The 13628-nt window shown below is 41.6% G+C and overlaps 1 protein-coding gene across 2 annotated transcripts in view; it reads right to left on the bottom strand.

Annotated features, from left to right (window-relative positions):
* Window positions 1–13628, bottom strand: part of LOC126203573 (alpha-tocopherol transfer protein-like) — a 167797-nt gene that overhangs the window by 103998 nt on the left and 50171 nt on the right. Inside the window, exon 1 of one of the 2 annotated variants that reach the window (XM_049937900.1) lies at window positions 7733–7749. The exons of the other annotated variant lie outside the window; for it this stretch is intronic. The gene's annotated coding sequence lies outside the window, so the exon portion shown is untranslated. Of the gene's footprint in view, window positions 1–7732; window positions 7750–13628 lie in introns of those variants that run through there. 2 annotated transcript variants of the gene reach the window in all.

The raw sequence follows: 13628 nt of genomic DNA, 5'->3' as shown, positions 1-13628 counted from the left end.
ATTTCGACAGTTGCGCCACACGAAGAGGTGTTGACAACTAAACAGAAAACCAAAGAAAGTGTGACGGTTCGGAAGGCAAGTAAAAATTACTAAGAAGGAAGCAGGTCCTGGTAAGACAAAACGTACAAATTATAAGAGGAAATGAATCTTCACCATCTGAATTGAATCAGGAGTAGACTTCAACAACTTGTATAACAACAATGAACTAAATGATGTGGTTGCTGATTCGAATCAAGAAGTTTGTTTAGTGGATGACGAATTTGAAAAAGACGGTGAAGACCGGTACAGATGCACATCCCCCTAATATTGGAGCCGTTTAGAATACTGAGATGGGACAGAACACACAATTATTTATTTGAATAGATCTACGTTGACACAAACAGTGAATTTGCCAAGTGTTGACTGATTTTATTCAGGAATCGACGTAATGCTTTATTTCTGCAGTTTATATTGATATGTTTTAAATTAAGTTTAATCTAAATCAGTTAGCACCCTAAAATCAAATTAATTTGTAATAGGAACTACACAAAGCTGAAAATTGAATCTCTTACAATGCGTTATTTAACCTCACTTCCTGGGTCATTTTTCCCACCACGTTCGCGTAAAATTACGCATTTAAGAATTAGGATAGGTATGGTGTAGTATACCGTCTTAGCATTGAATTATGGACACATGGATGAAGGTTTAGCAACAAATTTCAAGATTTTAAGAACACAACGTTCTGATTAATAATAAAATTCCCTTAGATGCGCCATATTCTCGGACCTTTCCCTATCAGCTGATAGGGTGAAGTGTGGGACAGTTGCTGATGAAGACATGACATGTATCACACGTGTTACTGTCTAGCTGTTAGCGTGTCTGTCTGACTTTACGTTGGCAACACTGATATCATCCGTGTTAATTTTCAGCCAGTGCTATCGTTAACGCGTTTTTTTTTTATAGATGTGATAAAGCAACAAATGTATTACACTAAGTTAGAGATTTATTTTACTACTGTCCGTACTAATGGCAACAATCTCAAAACCAGACCAGAAGTTGCGGACCTGGTTTCTAGAAGAGATAACGAAGTGAAGTATTTAGAAAAGCATATTCATCAACATCGTTTCTTTGTCGATTTGTCTAGCCCTATTTACATTCATGGGGACTCGGAAAACTTGATATTAAACATAAACATTAGGGGGATCACAAGTTGTACTTGTTAACCAAGAACAGCCACGTGTGTGGCTTTTGGTTCGGTCCAAGCTAAGTAGAACTGCTGCTAATAGACTGCTAGAAGGTCGCTGAGTCACGTCTCGACAACAGGCGTTACTCTGTGATGCAAGAGAACACTGTCTGCGGTCATTAGCATCCCACCACCACAGTACTTTCAGCTGTAATCTAATTATAATTTCGAATCTTAGGTCTTCATACAGTAATATGAATTTTGAACAGTTCACATGTTAGTCATAAAAGCAACGAGTATTTGCTACCTTTTCCCACATAAACGTTTCTTAAGTGACAGATACGTGCTTCACAACAAATTGTTGTGATAGGTTTTTGTAAACAACCGAATTAAGCGCATCAAGAAAGGATACGAGAGCACACACAGAGCAACATTTTCTATTCGTTTTCTGTGTTCAAATGATTGACACGACATGTACGACATAATCATTCACTTTTGAATCTTTTTAATCTTGCTTTGATCGCACTGAATGTCGCCACACAGCACACCACCAGGATAGGTACCGATAACGCCGTGTATCATCTTAGAAACACAAGTGTAGCCATATGAAGACGGAAAAAGCTGTTCCTAATTACTTATTAACTGAATAACCATAGTGTTTTATGAAACTACTTGTGTTGGCGCATATTTATCGCAATGGGATGGTTCAGCCACTGTGAAAGGATGTTATCTGTATAAAAAAAAAAAAAAAAAATGGTTCAAATGGCTCTGAGCACTATGGGACTTATCTTCTGAGGTCATCAGTCCCCTAGAACTTAGAACTACTTAAACCTAACTAACCTAAGGACATCACACACATCCACGCCCGAGGCAGGATTCGAACCTGCGACCGTAGCGGCCGCGTGGTTCCAGACTGTAGCGCCTAGAACCGCTCGGCCACCCCGACCGGCTATCTGTATAAATATTAAGCTACAAAATTAACAAGCTGAAGAGATGACGAATACCGGTGTGAGTCATTATCGGAGAGGTTAGTTCCTTAATATCCTTTGTTGCCACTTTTGTTTTCGTGTATTGGCATTTCCAGTATAGAACAGTTATATAAGGGCAGCCCTTTTCCTCCTGTGTTTCTTATAGTTCTCCGCTATCTATAATACGAGAAAGCTAAAAGCAATATCGATTATACCATTAAATAATCTCAGCGACGTGACAACGTTCTCTAGTGTCAAGCAGTGCTTGCTGTTTTTTCGCAGCAAGCGATGACAGAGAATGCGTTGTCATAGTTTCAAATTATTTGGTGATCGAAAGAAGAGAGGAAAGAGTCATGTTGAAAACGTGATGGACTGTGCATCCATGATACTATAAGGTTGTGAGGTAAAGCTGTCATCAGACCGGATAAACATCGCAGTTGAAGGCATGGTTCTATTGACGGTGGTATGGTATTGGCTTCCTTTGAACTTTGAATTGATTACCCAACCAGTTACAGTTGGACCTACAGATTAACGTGGTTTCCTCACTGACGTGTATATTTGCCTTTTTTCACATAAAAATCGTTGTCAGACGTTAAAGTAGCGATAAATGACATAAAACGAAAACCTGAGGTGGTCTGAGGACTGAACAGTGAACCTTTGGAACTGTGGTATGATATACACTGAGCAACATTTCTGCAAGAAAACTTTTGTAAAATAAGGACAGGTGCAGAGAGACATGTCAGATTCTCGTCCAGACATTAGTTAGTTCCATGTTAACGGTAAACCTCAAGATGTTCAATGGTTCAGCAGTATAATTCTATTTTCTTATTCTCTTTTGTTTGTTACATATATACCAGGTGGATGTAATTGAAGTGCAGCTACTCAAAGAGGTCCAGTGTGAGGGAGCTACTCAAAGAGGTCCAGTGTGGGCTGTAAGTATCATATGGCAGCTAAACTTGGTAGATACTCTAATGTGTTAATGCGGAACAGTTTTACGCTGAAAAAAATTTTATTTTAATTTCGGCCACTAGGCGCAAATCTGGCGCTGTGAATGCAAGAAAGACGTATAGAGATGTTTCCATAAGTAATGGATTATTCAAACGTAGGAATTATATAGCCAACCGGTGGCAGATAACTGTTTGGTACAATTGACCTAGGTTTCAACCCTACTAAGGGTGTCTTCATCAGAATGAAATTTTGATTTACCGTAAAATTACGGTGCGAGAAAGCAATGGTTAGAATTTAGAGCAGCTATGGTCAAGTCAGAAATAAAATAAAATACGTTTCAGCGTTGTCACGTATGCCTAGCTAGGTAAATTGTACCAAACAGTTATCTGCCACCGGCTGAATGTATAATTTTTGTGTTTAAAAATTGTATACAGATGCTGAGAAACAGCCATGTTTAAAACTGTGTAGTGGATTAGGAAAGGGATGTGGGCAGAAAAGGACAAATAAGTGAGAAAGGTTTAATGTTGACTTTATTGCTAACCGCCGCTTACACAGTTTGTTTAATATGAGCACCAGAGACGCGACGAGATACTGTACAACGTCGGAACTGCACCTGGTGGCCAAAATTCGAACTAAATTTTTTTCAGTGTAAATCGGTTCGGCATTAACGCATTTGCATACCTACCAAGTTTCGCTGTCATACGATAACTACAGCCTACACTGTACCTCCATTAGTACGTTAATTATAATAAAGTATTTAATATATTGGCCTTTCAAAGATTTGTAATTAACTAATTTAGTCTATTCAAGAATTACTCCGTGGTACAGAAGGATTTGTTAAGGAGAAATCATTTAGATCTGCATTTCGAAAACTTCTGCTGTCTGATATTTTATGTAAGTGAGCAAGTTATGAAACGGTTTTATAGCTGACTTCCTGTGCCAAAGTTAAATTCGCTAGAGGGAAATGCATATCATTTTTCTTTCTAATATTGTGTTGGTGAATACCTCTATTACTCTCAAATTGCAACAGATTGTTTGCAACGAATGTTACGAGTGAGTAAGAGTACTGTGGAGCTGTGGTTAATATTTTCAGTTGTTTAAACAGTTGTATGCCTCGTACTTTCTTTCGTGCATACAATTATTTTTGCATAAGAGAGGTATGACCCAGAATATTATCCTACAGGACATCTGTGAATGAAAATGTGCAAAATATATTAACTTACTGATTTCTATGCCCTGAAAAGTCGACAATTATTCTTATGCCAAAAATATCCAAACCTAAGCAGGCCGTTTATACGGTTTTTCCAATCTAAGTTTTTATCAGTATGAACACCCTACAGATTATAGCTCTCTAGCCTGTTTATTACTTTTAGTTAGTAAATAACGATCAGATAGTTGAATGGTCAGAGTGACGGACTGCCGTCCTAAGGGGCCCAGGTTCGATTTCCGGCTGGGTCGGGGATTTTCTCCGCTCAGGGAGTGGGTGTTGTGTTGTCTTCATTATCATTTCATCCCCATCCGGTGCACAGGTCGCCCAAGGTGGTGTCGAATGTAATGAGACCTACACCGAGGCGGTCGGACCTGCCCCGTAAGGGGCCTCCCGGACAATGACGCCAAGCGCTCATTTCCATTTTCCATAGTACGTGGAGTATTTTCAACTATACCTAACTGGGTTCTACAAACAATCTGTATAAATGCGCTACGCTGCTGCTCTCTCAAAACAACCAGCATTACAAGAATATAAAAAACTCTGTGGAACTATCGAAATGTTTGCCGTACACTTGAAGAAAACTAATGAAACTAGGTAGGCATTTTATGTCACCATTGTAATGCCATTTTAAGAGGTGCGGAATTAGACGTGTGCTCACGTTCACTGAGAGGACGGAGTGGCCAGTTTGGGATTTCAAAGCAAACAGAAGCGTAAGAGTCTGCTATTGGTCTACCAATAAAAAACGTGTTTTCACACATGACACGATGAATCATGAATAGGCATGTGTTAAAGAATGTGACAGAGCATAATAAATATCTTATGGGCTAAGAACTGAGAAATTTCTATGGGCAACTGCTATCTCGACAAAAATTCTTAGAATTAATGCTGTAGGGTATTTTATAGTTTGCATTATCACTATAATACCGTACTCTTACATAACGTCAATTCGTTTCATTATATTGCTCTTACATGAAATTAAATGTACATCTTTGACTTCTTTCCATATGAGAGAGAGACACCAGTCTGGGACATCCATAGAATACGACAGATATAGTTATAAAGTAGTTGTAATCATTGCGACGGTATGTAATATCACCGTCAAAGAATTGTGTTACCCAGCGTTTAACTGTTTTGTCTTCAGCTGTGCGTTCAACACACAAAATTTAGCAAGAAAATTTTAATATCGCTCTCCGACAGCCAGTGCATCTTGACAATTGAAATCCTGTAGCGCTAAATTTAAATTTCGGTAATACCACGACTTTCCCTTACAAGATTTCGTTAAAAAAGAGGTAAATCATTCTGCTGTGACAACTGTAGGTGAAAAGTAAGAAATCATTGTAGGTGATTATTGGATGCGAGCAATGAAATTTAAGCTACCGTTAAACCAGAAGTCTTGCACCTAAATGAGAAATCTCCATTACCATTCGCGATCGAATCGACACGAAGGCTTTTCCACGGTCACAGCTGACGGGGATGTTAATATACCCATAACAATTAGTTCGCCGATACTGCCAGCATGATGTCAGGAGTAGTAGACAGGATGAAGAACGTTCTATTTTTTATATATATATATATATTTTTTTTTTGTTACTTGTAATAGCAACTTGAATGACATTTTACCTGCGTGGCAAGTAACATCGCAACAAATACCGGAGCACACCTGGCTTACAAACCTGTTTATCTCTTTTTCGAACGTAAATGCAACTCCAACAGCGACCACAGTTTCCATTGTCCGATGATAAAGCTGACATTTCAGCCAGCGTAAACAATGGTTGTAGTACACTGTACTGTGTAGCGCAGTTTGTGCCTGGATGCATTGTGGCGTATTATGGGTCAGCTTGAGGTGCAGTATACACAGGGCTCTCCGCAATCGACAATAATACGAGTTATATGACATTACCATTAAGTCCATTTATTATTTACAATAAGTCCAAGGGTGAGTCAAATGAAAACCTTAAATTTGTAATAACAAATCGAAATTTCGCGCCATTATCCTGTAAGTTGCTAAGCGTGCTACAAACAGCGTGCAGAATGGCCTTGAGGTTGCAGCATAGTGCAGATGCACACATACCGTCGCAGTATCAGTATCAAGATGGCCGCCCCACTTGCGACTTGCACCAGGGAAGAACAGCATTCTCTTATTCGGTTTTTGCGTAATGAAGGTGTGAAACCTATTGAAATTCATCGACGAATGAAGGTTGAATACGGTGACGCATGTTTGTCACAGCAGCAAGTCTACGAATGGAGTAGGAAGTTCGCAAATGGTGTGATTTCAGTGGAAGATGCTCCTCGTCCAGGTCAGGCACAAAGAGTTGTGACTCCACAGAACATTGCAGCAGTTGAAGCCATAGTGAAGGAAAACCGCCGAGTGACACTGAATGACATTGCAGCATGTTTACAGATTAGTCAGGGGTCAGCACACCCCACTGTGCATGATGTGCTCCAGTTTCACAAAGTGTCTGCAAGATGGATGCCACGGTAGCTGACTCCTGAAATGAGAGGACGACGTGTTGATGCTTGTAAAGAATTTCTTCGGCGCTTTGAACGAGAAGGTGATGGCTTCCTTGCAAGAATCATTACTAGGGACGAAACGTGGGTTCACTTCCACCAAGCCGGCCGCGGTGGTCTAGCGGTTCTAGGCGCTCAGTCCGGAACCGCGCGACTGCTACGGTCGCAGGTTCGAATCCTGCCTCATGCATGGATGTGTGTGATGTCCTTAGGTTAGTTAGGTTTAAGTAGTTCTAAGTTCTAGGGGACTGATGACCACAGATGTTAAGTCCCATAGTGCTCAGAGCCATTTGAACCATCACTTCCACCAACGGGAAGCGAAGAGAGCGAGCAAGGAATGGCGCCATTCCTCATCACCAAAAGCAAAGAAGTTTCGAACAGAACCGTCAACAGGGAAGGTTATGCTGACACTCTTTTGTGACGAAAAAGGCGTCATTTTGGAGCATTACATGCCTAGAGGGACCACTGTCACCAGTGCATCATACACAGATTTCCTAAAAAATCATCTGCGGCCTGCAATCAAATCAAAGCGACGTGGACTGCTGTCAGCAGGTGTCCTTTTGCAACATGACAATGCAAGGCCCCACACTGCCCGTACAACAGTTGCAATTATCACAGACCTGCATTTTCAGTGTCTTCCTCATCCACCACACTCACCAGACCTTGCCCCAAGTGATTTCCATATGTTTGGACCACTCAAAGACACAATGGGAGGAAAGAAGTTCCGTTCTGCCGAAGAGGTACGCCACGCGGTGCATGAGTGGTTGCGCGGACTACCAAAATAATTTTTTGCTAAAGGAATTTATGCATTTTGTAAGCATTGGAGGACTTGTATTGGGCGTGGGGGAGATTATGTTGAAAACTGATACAGCTTTGTACCACTTCTGCACAATAAATAATATTTTAAAAAATATTTCAGGTTTTCATTTGACTCACCCTCGTAGCAGCTTCTACAGTTTTCTCCTGAAAAGTTTATCACGAATGACAGTGTTGCTCTCACCGCGAGGTACCCACTTCGCTCGGCTGATCTATGTATGCTGGCCCCAGTCCGCCAGCAGTCTCTCTAAATCTATTCAAAAAAGAAAGAAAAGTACGAGTGCGATCACTGCTCGGCACTGTAAAACTCATTAAGGGTTGACTGTGGAAATGCTGGTACAATTACTTTTTCACCTCAAGCGTTTCAGTAGCACTTTACCGACGATAGATATCAGTTTAGTATAAGTTCTCCAGCTAAGCGTATCACACTCACAGATGTTTGCTGTATCGTTCTCGCTCTGCTGGGTTGTCACGCCTCACGCGTCTCCACTGTCAGTGACGTCGCAGGCTGGGAGCTGTCGCCTGTGGCTTGGGCGTGCGTCCACCGTATTGATCTGCTGTATTTATAAACGCTTCCTCGTACTAAGGTTGGAATTACACTTGTTTTTCACTCCTACGGAAGGCACGTGTTGCCTTCAATCACTTACTTCTTTCACTACCACATATTATCCTGTTACGGCTTCTGCCTCTTGCTGACGGTGTTGGTTTTCCAATATTTTCCATGGTCACTCAACGGCCACCTATGGGTATATAAACAAAGTATCCTCCAGCGTTGTTAAAAGTTGGTCTTTATTCCAAATAATAAACACTTACATGTTTGCAAAGTTGAAACAAGAATGCAAGCGAGCTTCTATATAGCTCCTGCGTATAGCATTTCACTGTACTATCCATGCTACTGTTTTCTTCGGCAAAATGATGTCTTTTGCTGGATCAGCTGTGAATGGTAACGTGACTATGTGCTGAATATGTGCCACTGATATAACATTGTGTAGGCAAAATCTTACGTATTTGACACACAGGAAAAATACAACAATTTAAAGTTGGTTATCGCTGATCTTTGGCAGCAACATTATACTGTCGCTTTGACAGCTCTGCTTCGGCTACAATCTGTGAATGCATATACCACATAAAAAAGCGGTCTTTGGCACTCCTGTTTCGTTCTGTCGTAAAAGTACAGTCTGAAATGCATGTGCCGCGCGGGATTAGCCGAGCGGTCTCGGGCGCTGCAATCATGGACTGTACAGATGGTCCCGGCGGAGGTTCGAGTCCTCCCTCGGGCATGGGTGTGTGTGTTTGTCCTTAGGATAATTTAGGTTAAGTAGTGTGTAAGTTTAGGGACTGATGACCTTAGCAGTTAAGTCCCATAAGATTTCACACACATTTGAACATTTTTTGTTGTTGAAATGCATGTCTTGCCGTTCACATTTAGCTACTCTTCAATTCTGGAACCTAGTTGACAAGATAACTTTTGATATTTTCTTTCGTATTCCTTAATTCTATCGTTGTCAAGTTTCGCAGTTGCGACTTCCATATACTGTTTGTAGCATCTAAGAAATAGTTACATCATAGCCTATTTGTGAAGCACTACCATAAAACGCTTTAATTGTATTCCATCCTTTTTTTTACTCCCTCAGAAATATAATCGAGTCCCACATGCCACTGCGTGACGCATCCTAATGTCTCACTTTCTATACTGTTTTATGCTTGTTAGTGAAGCGACTAGTTTGAATTTTTTTTTTTTTTTTTTTTTTTTTTTTTTGCTGCACCTTAATAAAGAAATCGGAGCCCGTGTATCTATGCCAGTACGGAGAACACGCGGAGGATGAGTTACTTTTAAATAAACTATGTAATCAAAAGTATCCTGACACCCCCAAAAACATACGTTTTTCATATTAGGTGCATTGTACTGCCACCTCTTCCAGGTACTCCATATCACCGGCGTCAGTAGTCATTAGACATCATGAGAGAACACAATGGGGCGCTCCGTGGAACTCACGGACTTCGAACGTGGTCAAGTAATTGGGTGTTACTTGTGTCATACGCCTGTACGCGAGATTTCCATACTCCTAAACTTCCCTAGGTCCACTGTTTCCGATGTGACACTGAAGTGGAAACGTGAAGGGACACGTACAGCACAAAAGCGCACAGGCCGACCTCGTCTGTTGACTGACAGAGATCACCGACAGTTGAAGAGGGTCGTAATGTGCAATAGGCAGACATCTATCCAGACCATCGCACAGGAATTCCAAACTTCATCAGAATCCACTTCAAGTAATATGACACTTCGGCGGGAAGTCAGAAAACTTGGATTTCGTGGTCGAGCGGCTGCTCATAAGCCACACATCACGACGGTAAATGCCAAACTACACCTCGCTTGGTGTAAGGAGCGTAAAAATTGGACGATTGAGCAGTGGAAAAACATTGTGTGGAGTGACACATCACGGTACACAGTGTGGTGATCCGACGGCAGAGTGTGGATATGCCGAATGCCCGGTGGACGTCATCTGCCAGCATGTGTAGTGCCAACAATAAAATTCTGAGGCAGTGGTGTTATGTTGTGGTCGTGTTTTTCATGGAGAGTGCTTGCACCCCTTGTTGTTTTGCGTAGCACTATCACATCACAGGCCTTCATTGATGTTTTATGCACCTTCTTGCTTTACACTGTTGAAGTGCAATTCGGGGATGGTGATTGCATCTTTCAACATGATCGAGCACCTGTTCATAATGCACGACCGGTGGCGGAGTGGTTACAAGACAGTTAACATCCCTGTAATGGACTGGCCTGCACAGAGTCCTGACCTGAAACCTACAGAACACCTCTGGGATGTTTTGGAACGCCGACTTCGTTCCAGGCCTCACCGACCGACATCTATACCTTTCTTCAGTGCAGCACTTCGTGAAGAATGGGCTGCCATTCCCCAAGAAACCTTCCAGCACCTGACTGAACGTATGCTTGCGAGAGTGGAAACTGTCATCAAGACTAAGGGTGGGCCAACACAACATTGAATTCCAGTATTACCGTTGGAGGGCGCCACGAACTTTTAAGTCAGTTTCAGTCAGGTGTCCGGAAACTTTTGATCACATAGTGTATACTGTACCACGACATGCATTTACGTCATTTATAGACTCATGCAGAATTGCAAGGATAGTGGAGCAGAATTTGACTAACCCGGCATGATTCACACATCCCTGGAAGTCACGCTGACAAGAACCGTTACCTACGAAATATGGAATCAGAGAAAGATACTACACATTAGTTAACCATACCTCACATATTGGGAATATGTATAGACATATTTCTGTCGATTATTGTTAGTTCAAAATCCCAAATAATGTCATTAAGAATCGTTAAGGATACTCGGCCACACAGGATGTATGCCATTACGTTACAATTTGTTGTACAATGGCTTTCTGCAACAAAAAGGAGAATTAATATCGATTTCTTGAATACATTGATTTCTAATGCGTCTCGTACTCAAGCTCAACTAGTATTCCCCCCAGAATGTTGTCCCATTTAGTTCAGAGAGTCAAATGCTTCAAATGGCTCTGAGCACCATGGGACTTAACATCTGAGGCCATCAGTTCCGTAGAACTTAGAACTACTTAAACCTAACTAACCTAAGGACATCACACATATCAATGCCCGAGGCAGGATTCGAACCTGCGACCGTAGCAGTCGCGCGGTACCGGACTGGAGCGCCTAGAACCGTTCGGCCACCGCAGCCGGCTTCGGAGAGTCAGCTCCCTCTTTCAGTGTCCAGAAAACGCCATGCTAACTTTCTTAAATCACTGTTATATCATCTCTGGATGTGCTCTAACGTGTAGCATAAGCTTACATAAAATATGAAGGAAATGAGAGGTTCTTAACAAAGTCGCAGCTTCTACATCCTCAATTCAAACATATCTCTAGACAGTTATGAAATAAAGTTCAGTGGGATATGGGATCACAGCTTCTGTATCTTCAATTCAAACATATACGCAGTTATATATGAAATAAATTTTACTGGAATGTGGGAACAGCAAAGCGAAAAGTCTCACTGTTCGTTTCAGCAGTTGTCTCTCCACTGCAAGAGAGAACTTGGTAACCAAAGATCAGGATTTATAAAAAGCTTAACGCGACAGAGAGCAACACAATGATATAATCATAATCCAAGACATCACGATTGAAATTCTTCTTTGAAATGCACTGACAGGACAATTAAATCTTTCCTAACAGTGGCCGGTTATGATAAAAAAAATGTCAGATATCTACAGCAACGGACCAGTCTCACGCATTATGGTTATAGTGTAGTTTAACATGTGCATGACGAAAGGTAGGAACAGATTTTACAATGTGCACAAACAGTTTCCCCCACAAAAACGTTATATCGATGGTAACCCGTTTCGGTCAGTTTTTGACCCTCCTCTGACCCTCATACCAGTCAAAAACTAATAGAAACCGGTTACCATCGAAATAAATATTTTTCCTGTCCAGACTGTTTGTGTCAGTTTTTGAAGTACTTCTAGCTAGACTGCTGCTTCTCCACGGGAAATGTTCTCAAAAATTGCTAGGAACAGATTTATAAAATTTTTTGTTGCAGTACAGTGTAATTTAGAATGAGGATCGTACGGAGTATTCTCTCTTATGTATACGAAAGTCCGTTAAGTCCATGAAGAATGCTACGGAAAGCGTCACAAATTATGACACGAATGATCTACATCTATATCTACATGCTTATTGGTAAGCCATCGTATGGGGCGTGGGGGGAGGGCACCTTGTACCTCTATTAGTCATTTCCTCTCCTGTTCCGCCTGCAGTTAAACCAAAAGTAAAACGGCTGTCTCTAAGCATTCGTACGAGCCCTAATTTCCTTATGCGAAATTTAGATTCGTGGCAGTAGATCGTTCTGATGTCTGTTTCAAATGCCAATTCTCTAAATTTTCTGAACAGTGTTCTTCGTCTTGCCTCTAGGCATTCCTATTGGTGTTCCTGAAGCATCTCCCTAATACTCGCGTGTTGATTGAACCCACCGGTAACAAATGTAGCAGCCCGCCTCTGGTTTGCTTCAATATCTTCCTTTAGTCAGACCTGATGGGGATCGCAAACACTCGAGCAGCTCTCAAGAATGGGTTGGTCTAGTGTTCTTTATGCGGTCTCCTTTACAGATGAGCTACACTTCCCTGAATTCTCGCAATAAACCGAATTTTACCATTCACTAACGTTAGTACGGTCCTTACGAACTCTTCCCATTTCATATCGCTTTGAAATGTTACGCCTAGATATTTAATCGGCGAGACTGTGCCACGCACCACAATACCAATGTTGTATTCGAACATTACGTGATTGTTTAAAAAAATGGTTCAAATGGCTCTGAGCACTATGGGACTTATCATCTGAGGCCATCAGTCCCCTAGACTTAGAACTACTTAAACCTAACTAACCTAAGGACATCACACACATACATGGCTGAGGCAGGGTTCGAACCTGCGACCGTAGCAGCACTGCGGTTCCAGACTGAAGCGCCTAGAACAGCTCTGTCACAGGGGCCGGCTATTGTTTTTCCTACTCATCTGCATTAACTTACATTTTTATACATATAGAGCTAGCTGCCATTCGTCATACGGTCTAGAGATTTTGTCTAAGTCATCTTATATCCTCCTACAGTAATTCGACGACATCTTTCCGCACAATAGAACGTCATCATCAAACAGCCGTAAATTACTGCTCAATCTTTCAGTCAGATCATTTATAAATTTAGATGACAACAGTGATCCTATGACACCTCCATGGGGAACTCTTGACCATACCCATGTCTGAGATGCACTCTCGCGGGTCGAGGACAACATGCTGGGTTCTGATGCTTAAGAAATCTTCGAACCGCTCACCTATGTAGGAACCTACTCCGTACGATCGTACCTTCGTTAACAGCCTACAGTGGAGCACCGTATCAAACTCTTTTAGAGGATCTAGGAACGTGGTACATGTCCAGAATTCTGCAGCAAATCGGTGGTGGTCAGTGATTTTGCAGGTTGATTC

Source organism: Schistocerca nitens, chromosome 9, assembly GCF_023898315.1.
Source record: "Schistocerca nitens isolate TAMUIC-IGC-003100 chromosome 9, iqSchNite1.1, whole genome shotgun sequence".
Lineage (NCBI taxonomy): Eukaryota > Metazoa > Arthropoda > Insecta > Orthoptera > Acrididae > Schistocerca > Schistocerca nitens.
This window is presented reverse-complemented; position numbering and strand designations above follow the sequence as displayed.